Source organism: Apium graveolens, chromosome 9, assembly GCF_009905375.1.
Source record: "Apium graveolens cultivar Ventura chromosome 9, ASM990537v1, whole genome shotgun sequence".
NCBI lineage: Eukaryota > Viridiplantae > Streptophyta > Magnoliopsida > Apiales > Apiaceae > Apium > Apium graveolens.
This window is the reverse complement of record NC_133655.1, coordinates 267,168,559-267,186,306: the sequence shown is the minus strand read 5'-3', so window position 1 is coordinate 267,186,306 and position 17,748 is coordinate 267,168,559.

The following is a 17,748-nucleotide window of genomic DNA, read 5'->3' as shown; positions in this document are numbered from 1 at the left end:
CTCAAGTTGTTCAGAGTCAAGATTTAGTTAGTTCTGATATTACAAAAAAGCAAGTAACCTCTGATATAGCTCAAGTTAACTTGATATCAGAAGATAAATCAAAGGAAACCTCTGATATTGCTCATGTTAAATCCTCAAAGTTACTCCTATCAAGATTCACCAAAGCCAAACAGACTTAACCTTTGAAGACTGCAACAAGTGGTTTTGAAGCAAGAGTGGTTACTGGAAAGGAAGCAAGAGATAAATCTGGATTGGGTAGTGTTGATGAAAGAAGAGTACATAACACAACCAATGATCTAACTTCCTTAAGTGAACCAGGTGTTGGAGCAACTCCTGAAAGATTGAATCAACTAGAATATGTACAGATGGTTTACCATACCTACTTGAAAGAACACATCTTATTATACTTCATGATAGATGGTAGGGTTTACCATATAAGGGAAAATGCTATTTCACTGAAGTATTTTGAAGAACTGGAATATGTTTTATTTTTAGTTCAAGTGAATGACAGAATAACAGAAAGTGCTGCAAACTATTTGAAGACTCAAATTCAGACACAGAAAAGGCTTTATTCTTTAAAGTCTGACAGCACATATCTTCCAAAGTACAGAGATCACAAGGGTGATATTGTTGAGATAAAGCCTAACTCTGCTAAGATTATAACTACCTTTCTGGGTTATAAGGTTGTAGAATTCAATCTTGAGTCTGACAAGGCATATTTGATCAGACTGGATCAGGACATAAGGAAAGCTAGAATTAATGATCTCAGGGCTGCTATCTTCCAAATTGGTGAAGATTCTGTAGAGCTTAAAGATGCTAAAAGGATGATGATTGATGAACTCAGATATGCTGAAAGATGTTTGTTAAAGAACTATCTCAGAACAACTCCTGACATCAGAGAGATCAGAAAGTGAAGCCAATTAAAGATCTACAACTGCTCAAATTCTGATATGAATACAGACTGAAGTTGTTATCAGAAGTTAAAGTTGGTAAAGCTTTAAGGACTGTAAGTTGTAGTTATCTAGTCAAATTCTCATGCATTTGTACTTAATGTTTTTGACATCATCAAATATTTATTAAACTTGTATATTATGCTAATTTACAAGTTGGGGAGATTGTTAGATATATTTGATACTGTCATGACTAATATGATTTATGTTTAGTCTTCAGATCTTACTTAAACAGGACAAATCAGTACTTAACTAAAATCAGCACTTATACTGAAGTCAGAACTTAAGTCATCAGTACTTAAGGTTCAGGAGATATTTATCAGAAGATAATATCAGGACTTAGAGGAAACGTACAGATAAGGGAGGCGGCTGATTGAAGAAAGAGAAGATCAAGACAAATGTAAGAAGAGATATGCATGAAGAAGGAATTCTATGAAGAATAGAATACTTGGAAGAAAAGATATTTGATTGATATATTTTAGGAAGCAGAATTATATTCCATATCAATTAGCGATTATCTTGTAACTGTGTAGTATATAAACACAGACATAGGGTTTATACTATAAGTGTTACCATTATCGAGAATATTATTCATTGTAACCCTAGCAGCTCTCGTGATATTTGTTCATCACTGAGAGAGGACAGTTCCATATTGTAACATAGTTTATTGCTTTGAATAAAGTCTGTTTTCTGTTACTTATTTTATTAGAATTCGATTTGATTGTGCTATACACTGTATTCAACCCCCTTCTACAGTGTGTGTGACCTGACACGTCTTTTATGATGCGTGTTTCAACTGACGGCCCGACAGTCATTCTGACTCGATCATTAATCACATTGCATATTTTAGGTCTTATACTGACTCGTCAAACTGAAATAATATGTTATTAAATATTTCTTCACTAATTCATATAATTTTCACATAACCCACCTAATATATATTTTATTCACCTAATATAATTTACGAAATTCTCAGTCGTTACAAAAGTCAATGGATCGACGAATGAAGAAATGCCCGGATAGAGAATAGAGGAAGGGATGGAGGGAGAGAGAAGAAGTGATGAGATAAATAGAGGGCTTGACCTTAAAGGAGAGTGGCCAGAGGTGACGATGGCATATAAGAAGATTTGAAGAGCCTAGTTCATGCTATTAGTTAGAACAAGAAAGGAAGAAAATAGAGGCTATCACGTGAATATGTCTAATGTTTGTATTTGTTAATTAAAATGGCATGCCTAACGATGCTGTGTAACTTGACTAAAAGTGTCCAATAAGGGAGGTGTGCATTATAACTGAGTAGTAGACCAGTAGTATTAGAATTATCGGTTGGGCCTTGATGATGCAATCCCAATTACACTTTAAAAATTAAAAATATGTATAAATTTTTTAGAATAGTATTAAAATATATCCGATTTTATTCCAATTTTATATTCCAATAAACCACTGATTTCTGATAAATCATAAATCGTTAACTCAACCGATTTAGTCCAATTTATAATTTCTATAATCATGGACACATCAAGCTTTCGAGAGTCGGCTCTGATACCATATGTGAAAATCATATTTAAGTCCCAATTCCGAGTCTGAAATAAGATAAAGCCTATAGACCCGAATACAACCAACTTGGGTAAATGACAAGCCCACCACAGGTCCCCCGAAGATGATAATTTATTGGTGCATTTAATAGTAGTACTAAGTTTGATAAACTGAAAGAAGTCTCAAATTTTCTCGATGTGGGACTGGATGTTATAAGGATTATTAATATATTTTATATATTTATTTTTATATATCATTGATTTTGTTATATAAGTGTATAAACCTATTTTTTGTACTCTAATTTTTCCATGCTTCTATATACCACTAATAAAAAAATGATGATTAGTATTGTTAAATTTCTAACGACAATTAGATTATACTAAACTAATGACAACTGGATTACATTAAAATATAATCCTTATTTAACATTTAGTAAATAGTATCCGGCAATATTTAAGACAAAAGATATTGTAGCATATAACATTTAAATTATCACCTATTTTATCACATTGAAGATATCGCTACTTCTAAGCATTGAAATTATCGCCTTGTCTTAATTATAAAATGCACCTAAAATCTTCTTAGCCTACATGATTAGTTTTTCTTCAAAAAAAGGCTATAAAGGCACTCATCAAGCAGTTTAGAGCCACTTTGTGGCAATTATGACATATGTTTGTGTTTGTTGTTGTACATGTCCGATAATTTTCTTGAAATTTGCATTAAAATGTGGTCTGAAACTTGTAGGTCAAAGCTCAATTGTGAACGCCGATAAAGTAACAAGGTATAATTTTTATTTGATTATTTGATTTGATTATAATTTTTATTCAAACAACTGAATAATTTTATTGTATAATACATCCACTTCTATTCTGCACTTTTTTTTCCTCTTGAAAATACATGTTTTCTTACATACATCTTTGAATCTTACCATGCTAGATATGTACAATTCAAGCAGTGATTGATTTCAGGACACTGATCACCAACCAAAATTTAGTATGCGGGCTCCAAGGAAGGGACTCTCTAATGAAGATGGCACGAAAGAAATCTAAAAATTGCCGATTAAGATGAATATCAATTTTAGGTTCATTTCTGTCATCATCAGATGAAGATCTTAAAAATATAACAACCTTCCGTAAAGAGAAGAACGAGTCAGCGTTATTTAATATGTAATGTAAATGTAATTTCTGAAACTAGAGATGTACTTTTCACTTGATTTTTCAATACAATATATATTTATATATTGTACATGATACTTTTATTGTATTAGTTGTAAAATTTGTAACCTAAGCTCAAGAAAAAAATTATTGACAAGTGCCTGTACTTTAATTTTTTATCTTTTTCTTTATTTATAAGATTTTATGTAATTCATCCAAAATTTATGATGTTACACTATATTCTAAGTAAAAATCTATTTTGAAACTTAATTTCAATAATTATTTATAAAATTATTTGTGACAATTATATATGCAATCGAATCATATTATATAAAATCTAACAAATCTTCAATCAAATTCAATATATTTTATGCATGTTTATTTTTATTTATAATTATAGTTATACCCATGTGATGCATGACTAATTTATAGTTCTTTTATGTCATGTTATGCTTCTTTTAACCTTATTTTGTGATGCTTTAGTCCTAAATAATTAGTATTAGTTGTTATTTAACAAAGATGGATGCTAAGACTAAATTTTCTATGTTTATAGGGAATTATGGAAAAAGAAGCTGCAAAAGAGAGGAGCACATGATAAAAGAAGAAATTAAGGGAGTTCAGGACCTGAGCTTGGAGGCTCAGGGCCTGAAGGAATCAGTGGAGAAAATGCACTTACCTCAGGGCCTGAGCTTGTGAGTTCAGTGCCTGAGAGAAGCAAATTTGAAGAATAAGGAGCTCAGGGCCTGAGCTCTTCTGAAGAGGCCTTGAGGACATCATTCAGGACCTGATGATGCTGAGGTTCAGGGCCTGAGCCTGACGAAAATTGTAATTCAAATAGATTTCTACTTTATTTTAAAATCTCTTTTAGTTATCTTGTATGATTGGAAAAAGGTACCATCTGAGTATAAAACCAATTAGTTAGGGTTTATAGAGGGAGAGATGTATTGAGAGAGGCTAGAGAGAACTTGAGCAAGGATTGATGGAATTCACTCCAAGTTTGAGATATTTCATCAAGTTGTATCTTTCTTAACTCTATACTCTTGTAATCATGATTTTGGATATTAATATATGTTTATTTTCTTCCTTAATTATGAGTAGCTAATTTTTAAATTCAAGAATTAGGTAGTACTCGTTGGTAATATATGTTTGTTTGATTGTAGTGCAAATTCTCTACTTTGCTAATCTATCATTGAGGGCTTAACCCAATTAAAGGAGTCATGAACCTTTAATTGTATCTCTAGGAGTTGTGACGAATTGGGAGATGAGTCATAATTCTTGTTCATCATATGATAGACATAGTTTAATTATTGATTGGGAGATTAATATGCGAGCTACGAAACTTATAATTCTTGGGTCTTAATAGTTTATAGTTATATTTCAATTGATCATGGGAGTGACATTGGGATATAGTTGTAGATATTATATTTTATCTTGGGAGAGAACAATATAAACTTTGGAAGAATTGTTTTTAGCAAAGTAAGAGAAGTAGAGATCGCAATACATCAACAATTACTGAACCAAGTGAAGAACCCTAGTTCTCGGATTGTTTTTCCTTTTTTATAAATCTTTGATTTGATTACTTGATAGTTTAATTTAGTTAGTAACAAACACCGATTATTTCTACACACGTCTAGGAATTAAGAGATCGTATACTTGAATTAATATTGATTTAGTCCTTCCCTAAGAACGGACTTTACAAAAATACACAACAACAAATTAGCGCCGCTGCCGGGGAAAGCAGCAATATTTAGTTTAGGTTAATATTTCTTATTATTTAGATTTTATCAGATTTGTTTCCAAGATCTATCTGAATGGTTTTCTCTTTTCAGGTGCTATAACCCTTATATGTGACGTTCTATAAGTGCGGGAAATTTGGAGTTCGATCCAGAAATCGAACGCACTTTTCGAGCTTTAAGGAGAGAGGCAAAGCAAAGAAAAGAAAAAGACAAGAAGGGTGAACGCACTGATAAGTGGATTTTATATCCACGGGCTGAGTTCTATGGAGTCCACCTTTTTATCGGAGTCCTCGGAGTCCATCTACGTTCTGCAAATAAAATATATTGTAAAACGTGTTATTTTGCAAAACATGTTACACAAATAGCATAACTTCAACAAAATCATGCAAATCTCATATATTTACGGTACAATATGTATGTTCTGCAATATGTTCTGCAACATGAACATTTATGTTTTGCAAACTAAACATGTTTTGTAGAGTATATATTTTTGCAATGTTCTGCTTGTAAAATGTATGCAATCTACAAGATTTTTGATAGAATAGTGATGTTTGTCGAAAAATAATATGTTTTGCAATATTTTAAGCTATATTTTACTTGCAGAACATATATGGACTCCGAGGACTCCAATTAAAGGTGGACTCCATAGAACTTTACTCTTATATCCACTTGGAATGCTTTATTACAAGCTTAAATTGGTGTTTTGGACTCAAGTTGTTGGTATTTTGATGTGTGTTTGTGTTATTGCATTTCAGGTATCAGTTATATGAAGAAAAGAGCTTTTAAAGGAAATATAATAAAAAGTGATAAGAATTAGAAGCCAATACCATTTTCAACTTGTATAGAATCCCAATAGCTTCGCGTGAGCAGTTAAATCGCCTAATTCTGACGAGTAGAACTCAAGTTATGGCCAAAACAAGATTCATCGGAAATTTTTCCAAACAGGCTCCAGGCACCCGCCCAGAGAGCTGAGCGGCCGCCCGGAGAGCTGAGCGGCCGCCCAAGGCGCGGTTGGTCACTGATTTCGCTGAAAAAACCTTTTTTGAGTGGAATTTGACGATTTTAAGGGTCCAGGTCCACTAGGGGCGTATATATACTTAAAAAAAGGGTTTTTATTATCCGGGAAGATTGGGATACCAAGGAGAAGACCTAGAAGCACAGAACAACTCCGAAAAAGAAGATCTTATTTTCGACCTGTGATTCTTTGAATTAGTTGTAACTTTGGATGCTCGTTTTCATTTTTGTTGAACCTAGATCTCGTTTATTCGTACTTTGATTATTATTAAGTTTATTAAGACCTTGTTTTATACCATGCTTTCATTGGAACCCATGGTGATGATGAGTTCAATTATGGGCTAATCGTTGTCATGGGATTCTAGCGGATTTACTTATGGATTTCAATAGTTAATTTATTTCGATATCTTGGTGTGTGGTGATTGATTAATATCCTAGTATTGGTTGTGCTTATTCATCTTATGTACGTAGCTAACATATAAGATAGCATGTTACTCTCTATTGAAGCGACTGTGAATATTGAGGTTTAGAACTTGCCATGCTAACATAGGTTCATGTATGTGTATGTATGATTCATAGGTAACTCTAACCGTTTTACTTGCCCTATGTAATCATTATGGATAACTTATGCTTAAACCGTTATGTTGTCAAATTCTATAGAGATATAGGGTCTCAATATAATTGGTGCATATTCAGTTTCTATCTCTTTTGTGGATGTCTGGTAGAATGGTACTCGTGCAACAAAAGTTGGCGTTTATCTGATTAGTGTCATCACCATCACATGCTAAGGTTAAGAACAATAAGGCTATTGAATGAAGTATTTAATGAAGTTAGAATCTCATGTTTGTCATATATAGTACTTCAACCTCAATTCTCTTAGTTATAATTGTTAGTTTAATCTCTTAGTTTCATAAAAACCCAATTTGTTATTTGTCTTAGCATTGAGCGATAACCATACATTGTTGCATAGGTGCATAAATTGAACTTAACCTAAACCAGTCTCTGTGGGAATGAATCTGATTTATATCTTATACTACTTGCGAATGCGTATACTTGCGTGAATTTTAGCACGTGTTTTCGCCCTAACACGCGCACTTGTTATTGACAATCAGGATGAACCTTCTATTCGGGATCATGAGACTCCTAATCTTGCAAACTGCATTTACAAGACTCCAGCGATTGGTGCTGCTCAATTTACTATTAATCCGAGCTTGATACAGATGGTGAGCAACTCTGCTTTTGAAGGAGATATTGAGCGAGAGGATCCACACCGTCATATAGAGCGCTTTGTGCAGATGTGTGGTTCATTCAAAATCACTGGAGTGACTGCAGATCAAATTCGTCTTCACATGTTTCCTTACTCTATAAAGGGAAGAGGTTTGGAATGGTTTCAACAACTTCCAGATACTATAGTTGCTACTTGGGAAAGTCTCTCGACTAAGTTTTTGTCAAAATATTATCCTTCAGACAAGACTCAACAGATGAGGACAATCATTATAAGTTTCAAGACTAAACCAGGTGAAGGCTTATATCAGGCATGGGAGAGATACAAGTCATTGTTAAGAAAATGTCCACATCATGGATATTTAGAATGGATGCTTCTAAGTACTCTTTATGGGTCCTTGAATAAAGAAGTTCGTTTGAGCTTGGATGTGGCAGCTGGAGCAGACTTTAAAAAATCACCAGTCACCAAGGCAAAAGCACTTCTCGAGGAGTTGGCAGCAAATAACTATGAATGGGCACCTAATGGTGCAAACTTGAAAGACATATGTCATAGCCTATTTTTTTATTCGAGGATTTAACTCATCTCAAATAAGGATGTAACAAGTAAATAGTGGTTCTATCGTCAAAGAGATCTCACTAAGTAACATATGTCAAAGGATTAAGTAACACTGTTCATCTAAAGACTTGAGGACTTAATTCACTGGAAGAAGCTCAAGAAATTGATCAAGCCTCAGTGATATAAATCAAGATTGTGGATTTAATCAAGTGACAGAGATCTCGTCAGGGTATCAAATATTTACAGGGATTTAATTTGAAGAAAGTCAAGTTATTAAATTCAAGACATGAAGAAACGTCACGGAAGTTAGTCACTCATGAACCAGACAGTACATCGAGTGTCAATATTGAAGTGTGGAATTGATTCATAATTATCAGAAGATTTTCAGAAGAATGGTTGTTGTTCAAGAGTAGTATTAATTCTCTATTAATTAATTAAGTCGTATAATTTAATTAAGAAAATAAATTATATCTGCAAAGATTAATTTATTGATTAATTGAATTAATTGATTAATTAATTCTGAATTAATATTATGCATTTTCAGAATTAATTTTGAATTTAAATTCAAAATTAATTCAGCGAAACAATCTTTTGTATTAGTATGACAATCGGTATGACAATCAATAGTCATACCGAAAGTCATGCCAGTTCATTTAATTGTCTTACTGGAAGTTCTACCAGCTGTTGGGATTGTCTTGCTAGCTCAACGGATTGTCTTGCCAATTCAGTGAATTTCTGTTGAATGAATATAAAAGAAAAACTCATACAGAAGCTCATTGATTACAGAACAACAACCTGAAGAAAAAAAACAGAAGAAGTATTTCATCTCTCTCAACTGCATTTCGAGCCTATTAATTTCTAGTCATTAATGTTAAATTCAAACCACTAGAAATCATTATCTTGTTGTTGTGTAACTATCTAGCAGATCAAAATCCCCAGAACTTAATCTCAAATTGCTTTTAGCATTTGATCTTTTTATTTCAAAAATAGAAAAAGTTCATGTCGAATTTATTCTAGATTTGGAATAATTTATTTGAGATTAATCCCTTGTAAACGATACCGTTGTTGTAACACCTTTCAAGTTTAATAATAGTTTTATTTAACTTGAATTTTGTTTCACTTTTTTATTCCGCATTTTATTCGATTAAATGGTATAGTTTGTATTCAACCCCCCCTTCTACAAACATATTGGGACCTAACAATTGGTATCAGAGCCTTCTGATTAACGAACAAATCAAGATCCTAGACTTTTGTGATTCTTCCACTCCTTGAATTTTTATTTACTCAAAAATTCATAATGACTACACAAAAAGTTGGAACCGTTATAATTCCACTGTTCGATAAAGAAAATTATATCATGTGGAAGAAGAAGATGCTCATATTTTTACAAGTTGCAAATCCCAAATATCTGGACGTGTTAAAGAAGGGTCCAAAAATTCTGATGTTTATTGAACCAGAGGTTATAGAAGATGATGTTGTAATTACCAAAGCTAGAACCTATGTAAAAGATCCTGAGGATTTTTCTCCTGCTGAAAAAGAAGAATCCTCCTTGGATGCTAGCCTTCAATTAATTTTAGTTGATTCCCTTGATCCCTTGATGAACAGACATGTGATGAACTGTAAAAATTCCAAACACATCTGGGAAACTATTGAGGTGATTAATGAAGGCACAGAGGAAGTTCGGGAGAACAAGTTAGAGATCCTAACCTCTGAGTATGAACATTTTAAATCCAATCCAGGAGAAGGAATTACTGAAGTGTTTGAGAGGTACAATGCATTGATCAACAACCTGAACATAAATGGAAAATATTATTCAATCAGGGAGGTCAACAAAAAGTTCATTTAACACTGCCAACTCATCTTGAATATAGAATCACTGCCATAAGAGAAGCGAGAGATCTGAATGAGATTTCTTTGGAAAGGCTCTATGGTGTGCTAAAAACCTATGAGTTGGAGCAGATTCAGCAGATTAAGCAGAAGGAAGTCTACGGGAAAGGAAGAGTGGTCAGCACATCTACTGCTCTAGTAGCTGAAGAACAACAATAACAACCACAACAACAACAACAATCTCAACAGTCAGAGAGAATAGTACAGTCTTCCAAGGCTGAAGAAAATGTGATAGTAGCAGAATTTGATCCTCCTACTACAAATCAATCAGGAGATGATTTTTACTCCTTGGAAGAACTGGAGCAATTGGAAGATGAGTCAATGGCCCTGATTGTCAAGAGATTTTCCAATGTCAGATTCAAGAGGAATCCCAAGTTCAAGTACAAGTCCAACTACAACAAATTCTAGAAAGGTGGATCTTCATCCTCTAACACTAGTAGTGGTGGATACAAAACAGGGATGGTTGACCGAAGCACCATTCGATGCTTTAACTGAAATGGGTTGGGATACTTTGCCACAGAATGCAGGAAGCCAAAACAAGTTAGGAAGAACTCTTATGATTCTAATCAGAAGAGTAAATCTGAAAGGGCTTACCTGGCAAAGGGAAGAAGCTGGGATGATGCTGACAGTGAAGATGAAGAAGTTGGGAATCTTGCTCTTATGGCTAGTGATGCAAACACCTCATCGTCAAGAAAAGAGGTAAAATTTACTGATGCTGAATTAGTCTATCATCTAGGAGGCTCCTTAGATTGTGCTCGTCGTGATAATGAAATGTTAACTCAATAAATCAAAGACCTTGAGAAAGAGGTCAATGAATTAAGACTTGTGCACATTAATCAAGATAAATTAAAAGAACAAATATCTTTTCTAGAGAATATAGTTGACTGTTATAGACAACTCGAAACTATTCTCAAAGACAAGATCACCGGTCTTGAGACTAAGGTCAAAGCTTACTTTAATTCTTGCTCTAAGGCTAAAGAGTTCTACAATAAGCGAGCTATTAATCAAACATCTGGAGTAGGTTATGATTACAATGTTGCTATTGGAGAATTAAGCATAAACTCCCCTCCTCATGTTTGTGCTAAAGGTAGGGAAGTACCACATGTGCTTAAGGGTGTTGATAAACCCCTCTATAAAAAATCAATTGCTGAACCATTTGATGAGACCTCCTTTATTATTCAAGAAAAATACGTGCTGAAGATCTTGCTAATGAGAAGGTTGTTTCCAAGTCAAGTATGTCAAAAGTTCCAGTCAAAGTTGTGAAAGTAACTAAGACTAACTCAGACACACCTGAGTTGGATAACAAAAATGCCATGCCTAACATGCATAATTTGCCTGTTGCTAATTCCTCTCATAAAGTATGTGGTGTTTCTAATTTGCATGTCTTGTACTTTTAATTTGATGGTTGCTTATTTTAATGGTAAGCACATTTCTAGTGATAAGACTAATCCTCGTCAGCATGTGAATAATAAGAAGCATAATAGGTCTAAGACTGCTAGTCCTCATAAAGCTAGAAAGGAGACATTTATGCCTAAGCCTAAACAGAAATTTGTCAAGGCTGTTTACAAGGTCAAATGTCCAGTCATTGAGAAAGTTGAGAACATAAAAGTTAAGAATGTTGTTTTGCCTGATAAAGGCCAATTCTACAAGTATGTCGGACCCAACCAAGTTTGGGTTCCGAAGAAGGTCTAATCCATTTGTATTGCAGGACATTAAACAGGTGGAACTGGTAGTGTAGATTCTTGACAGCGGATCGTCAAGACATATGACCGGAGATAGAGCCCTGCTATCAAATATGGTTAAGAAAGCTGGCCCAGTGGTTACCTTTGGAGATAACAGCAAAGGTCTAACTGAGGGATATGGCTATTTGCAAGCTGGTAATGTTATCATTGAAAATGTGTATATTGTGCAAGGACTTGAACATAATCTGCTTAGTATTAGTCAGTTCTGTGACAACAGCTACAATGTTTTATTCGACGAGCTGAAGTGTCAAATTCTGCACAAGAAAAGTGAAAAACCCTCCTTGATGGGAATCCGGAAAGGAAATCTGTTCGTAGCCGACATGAACTCTGGAAGCAATCCTGAAGTCAATTGTTTCTATGCTAAGGCATCTTCAGATGAGAGTTGGCTATGGCACAAGAGACTTTCCCATCTTAATTTCAAATCAATGAATTCTCTTGTCAAGAGAGAACTGGTCAGAGGTCTGCCTCAGCTGGAATTCTCCCCAGAAGGACTGGTGAGGCTTGCCAGAAAGGAAAGTCAAAGAAAGCAAGTCACAAAAGCACTGACACATCCTCCATAACTGGTGTTCTTCAATTATTGCACATGGATTTGTTTGGACCAGTTAATGTTCTTTCGATGTCAAAGAAGTGTTACTATCTTGTGATAGTTGATGACTATTCCAAGTATACGTGGGTTTTATTCCTTCACTCTAAGGATGAAACACCACAAGTTGTGATTGATCATATCAAGTTGATTGAGTTAGATTCTAATGTCCCTGTTAGAGCAATAAGGTCAGATAATGGAACAGAATTCAAGAATTCACTTCTCAATAGATTCTGTACAGACAAAGGGATTACCAGACAATTTTCAGCTCCTAGAACCCCTCAGCAAAATGGAGTGGTAGAAAGGAAGAATCGTACATTGATTGAAGCTGCAAGAACTATGTTAAGTGAATCAGGTCTTCCAATGTACTTTTGGGCTGAAGCTGTCAATACTGCATGTATACATAGAATCGAACTCTAATCAACAAAGACTTCATGAAAACTCCTTATGAGATTATGAATGAATAGAAACCTTCTATCAAATACTTTCATGTATTTGGTGCCAGATGCTTCGTGCTCAAGGATGGAGATGATTGTCGTGGTAAATTCGAGGCAAAGGCTTATGAGGGTATTTTTATTGGATATGGAAGAAGATCATATAGGGTGTATATCATTGATCAACACAAAGTAACTGAAAGTGTCAATGTTACATTTGATGACACTAAACTCCCTAGTATCCAAACTGAAGATCCTTCTGAGAAACTAAAGTTTGATGATATGTCAGATTCAGAATCAAAACATGATCAAGAACCTGAGGTTGTTGCTGGTGAAGAACCTGTTAATTATGATGATACTCAAGGTAATGGTGATGGAAACATTGATAACAATGGAGATACCACTGCTACTGACAAAGAATCATCGAGTCAACCTGAAAACAACTCAGGGGGGATGCTGAAGGATCAACTAGTAGGACACAACATCCCAATAAATTTCAAGGCGAATCATCAAGATCAAATCTTCCAAGACAGACTGTCTGGAATAAAGCTCATCCTTTTGAGTTGATTATTGGTGATCCAGATGTTGGAGTCAGAACTAGACGTGCTACTCAAAATGAATGTCTGTTCTCAGGATTTCTTTCTGAGATGGAACCTAAGAAGATTGAAGAAGCACTGACTGATCCAGATTGGGTGATTGCTATGCAAGATGAACTCAATCAGGTTGAACATCAACAAGTCTAGAAACTGGTACCTAGACCTACACACAAGAAAGCTGTTGGTACTCGATGGGTATTCAGGAATAAACTAGATGAAGATGGTGTGGTTACAAGAAACAAAGCAAGACTGGTAGCTAAAGGGTATTCTCAAGCTGAAGGCATTGATTATGATGAAACCTATGCTCCAGTGGCTAGACTAGAGGCCATCAGGATATTTCTGGCATTCACAGAAAGCTGGATGAAGAGGTGTATGTAGAGCAACCTCCTGGTTTTGAAGATCCAGATCATTTGGATTTTGTCTACTTTCTTTTCAAGCCTATCTATGGTCTCAAACAGTCTCCGAGAAAATGGTATGACACTCTCTCTGAATTTCTTATTGAAAATAGCTTTATTAGAGGTGTCATAGACAAAACTCTCTTTTCTAAAAAGCATAAGAATGATACTATATTAGTCCAAGTCTATGTGGATGATATAATATTTGGGTCTACTAATGATAATCTCTGTAAGAGATTTTCTAAGTTAATGCACATCAAATTTGAAATGAGCATGATGGGAGAGCTGAAGTTCTTTCTTGGATTACAAGTAAATCAAAGGTTAGATGGAAATTTTATTTGTCAATCCAATTATCTCAAGGAACTCCTCAAAAAGTACAATCTAGAGGATTCTGCATCAGCAAGGACTCCGTCAACTACAGCTGTCAAGCTTGGACCATGTGAAAACTCCATTAAGGTAGATGTCATAAGCTACAGAGGTATGATTGGCTCGTTACTCTATCTTACTGCAAGTAGACCATATATTATATGCTACATGCTTATGTGCAAGGTTCCAAGCGGATCCTAGAGATATTCATCTCGTTGCTGTTAAACGAATCTTGAGATATCTTAAGGGAACACCAAATCTAGGTATTTGGTACCCTAAAGAATCTGGTTTTTAACCTTGTTGGATATACAGATTCAGATTACGCAGGGAGTGTTGTTGATAGGAAAAGCACCTCAGGGAGTTGTCAATTCCTAGGTAGCAGACTAGTCTCATGGTATAGCAAGAAATAACAAACAGTTTCTAATTCAACGGCCGAGGCTGAATATATTGCTGCTAGAAGCTGCTGTGCTCAGATCTTGTGGATTAGGAATCAGCTACGGGACTATGGCTCTGTATTGAACAAAATCCCTATTCTATGTGACAATACAAGTGCAATAGGCCATCACCAACAACCCTGTGCAGCACACAAGGACCAAGCACATTGACATCAGGTATCATTTTATTAGAGAGCACGTCATGAAATGGTACTGTTGAACTATTTTTTGTTCCAACAGAAGAACAAATAGCGGATATTTTCACTAAACCTCTTGATGAATCCACATTTACCAGATTAGTTGGTAAATTGGGTATGTTGAATAGCTTTAGTGATTAAACTAGTTAATATCTGAGATCTGTTCTTGAATGAATTTACAAATGAATTTTTCATGAATGAAAAAATCATTTGCAAATTTAGTTTATCATATTTACCATATTTCTTGCTAAATTCTATGTAATTGTTATTATCTTATCTTCTTATTTATTCTACTTGTTAATTTTAATATCTCAGAATAGTTTATTTTCTCTAAAATATTTTTTTTCTATGAATTTTATTTGCTAAAATTCAATAGAAATCTGGTTTTGGAATAAAATATAATTATTTCTGAAATATTTTAATTTTGTAAATATATTCTGTAAGTGTAAATTTTGTTTAGTGCAAAATTCTGTTTAATTTGTTTTATAACTGTAATGACAATCGGACAAGACTATTGAAATTGTCTTGCTGAAGTCATTCCAGTGTATATGTGTTTAATTTAATTTTTCAATTTAGTTTTATACTGGCAAGACAATCGGTATGACTATCAATAGTCTTTCCAATTATAAAACTTATATTATATATATATTTTGTTATTTTTGTACTAGAATGACAATCGGTATGACTATCGATTGTCTTTCTAGTTTATTCTGTTTTAATTCATGATATTTTATACTGGTATGACAATCGGTATGACTATCAGATTGTCATACCAGTTATTTTTATTTTCCTTTTAAATCCAACTGTTTGCCTGGTATGACAATCAGTATGACAATCCCGGATTGTCATACCAGTTGTAGTACTCAGGCTTTTGTATTTAGTTTTAAAATCATTTCATCACTGTTTTTTTCCTTCTTTCTTCTAACCGCTGTTTCTTTCTCTCTCTCTTCGATCAAATCAATAGTCACCATTGTTCTTGATCGAGTTTTTTACGCAGCATACTTAACTGTTATATACATATACGTGTGTATATATACAGTGAGGAAGTGCTGCCCATTTTTTTTAAACTATTTTACTTCATTTGTTTTTTCTTTCCAAATCCAGTTTTTTTTGTATTTCAATTTGGTTTTGTGTTTTGTGAGTTGCAGATCTGCTTTTGTGAGTTAAGAACATTACGAGATACATTTCTTTTCTAAATTTTTCGGATATAATTGAATTATTCGAATTATTAATTTTTTTTTTAAATTCGAATTTTCTTAATTTAATTCTTAAAATTCTGAAAGTGTGTGTTTTATTATATGTTTAATGGCTCTCAGTTTCCAAATTGTCTCGCATAATCATGGTTGGTTATTTTATCAGAAAAGTGTGATGTGGAAAAATTTAAGTCGTGGGATTAGATGTTTTAAATGACCATTCGATTGTTAGCTCTGCTATTAAATCAAATGTGCTATTAAATGTCGATCTGCTTAGACTAATTTGCACAACCTCTACTGTGGCCGATGATTCTAAATCTTTTTCATTCACCGTGGCAAACACACAGTATGTAGTTGATGAAACAGTCATCAATCAAGCGTTAAATTTCCAATGGATAATTTCTGTAATTACCCTCTGAATATGAGATTTCAAACTTTTTCTATGCCATTCACTATCAGGGGGTGATTAATTTAACCAAGCTGTCTAAATCCAATTGGTTTCTGAATGGGATATTTTCTTCGATACACTTTCCAAAGTGTTTGCCAACTACACTAAATCCAACTTTCACATCACTTACACTCTGCAGTATATTGGTCCTTGCGGTTGTTTTTCAATCAAAGGATCAATTTTGGCAAACTACTTTTACCCATTCTTCTGAGACGTCTCACTACAGCTTTGCGTGATCATTCTACGATTGTAGGGTTTCGTACTACTACGGTCGTTTTCTTTATGCTTATAGCAGAACATCTTCTCACACCTGAGCATAAGGATCTTTTTGCTAACTCATCAGTAGCTGAACCCCCTCCGATAAGAAAAAAGATCTACACACGCCAAGACACAACCTTCAAAATCATGCAAGTTCCAGTACTTGTATCTGCTTTCATGGCCACTTTCATTCCTTTACCAATTTTCAATCTTCCCGGTCATGAACAGCAAGCTCAACCTCCAGTGGTTCAAGCCACCCAGGCACAAACATCTGATGCTCTTTCACTGCAGGTAATAATTCCTCACTCTCAAACTATTCCTACTTCTGTTGAAAGACCCCCATTGGTTGATAGGGATGACCATGAAGTTGTAGAACCGCAACTTCAATCCCAGGTCATAGAGCCAAACACAGAGTCACAACCTGTCTCAAACTCTCCCCCACTGTCTAAAATGTTACCGAGAAGATTAGTAGGAAGTAATGTGTTTCTGGAAGTGAATGAACCCTCAGCTCTGCCTCCTCCCAAGAAAAGAAGAACACTTACTGAGGCATCTGAAAGCCCATCCTTGTCCTCCCAACAGGACATGGACTTTGAAATGGCCAATGAACTTACTAGAGACATTCTCTCAACAGGATGAATCTATTGAAATTTGCCATAGGGCCATGGAATCTTGTACTGAGTCAAGCACACTTCCATTACTCATAATGGAAGCATACAGACCAATAGATGATACTCAGGATACAAAGAGAGGAGTGCACATTGAGTCGGTTACAGTGCCTGCCATAGTTACGGCAGAAGAGCAGTCACATGCTTCAGAGGGAAAATCTGACTCTCAGCCACCTCTAATAGAGTCATTTTCTCCCCTCCCAGATCCAACACCTCTGGCTCCCTCACGGGATTCTCCACTCGCTGATTTATCTGGAGAAAGTGGAGGGCAACTCGGTCAATCTATCCCTGAAGCAATTCAGACATCTATTTCACATGAAAAGATAGGTTTGACTGAGGATCGGGACTCGTGAATTCCCATTGCACCACCACTGACCTCTTTA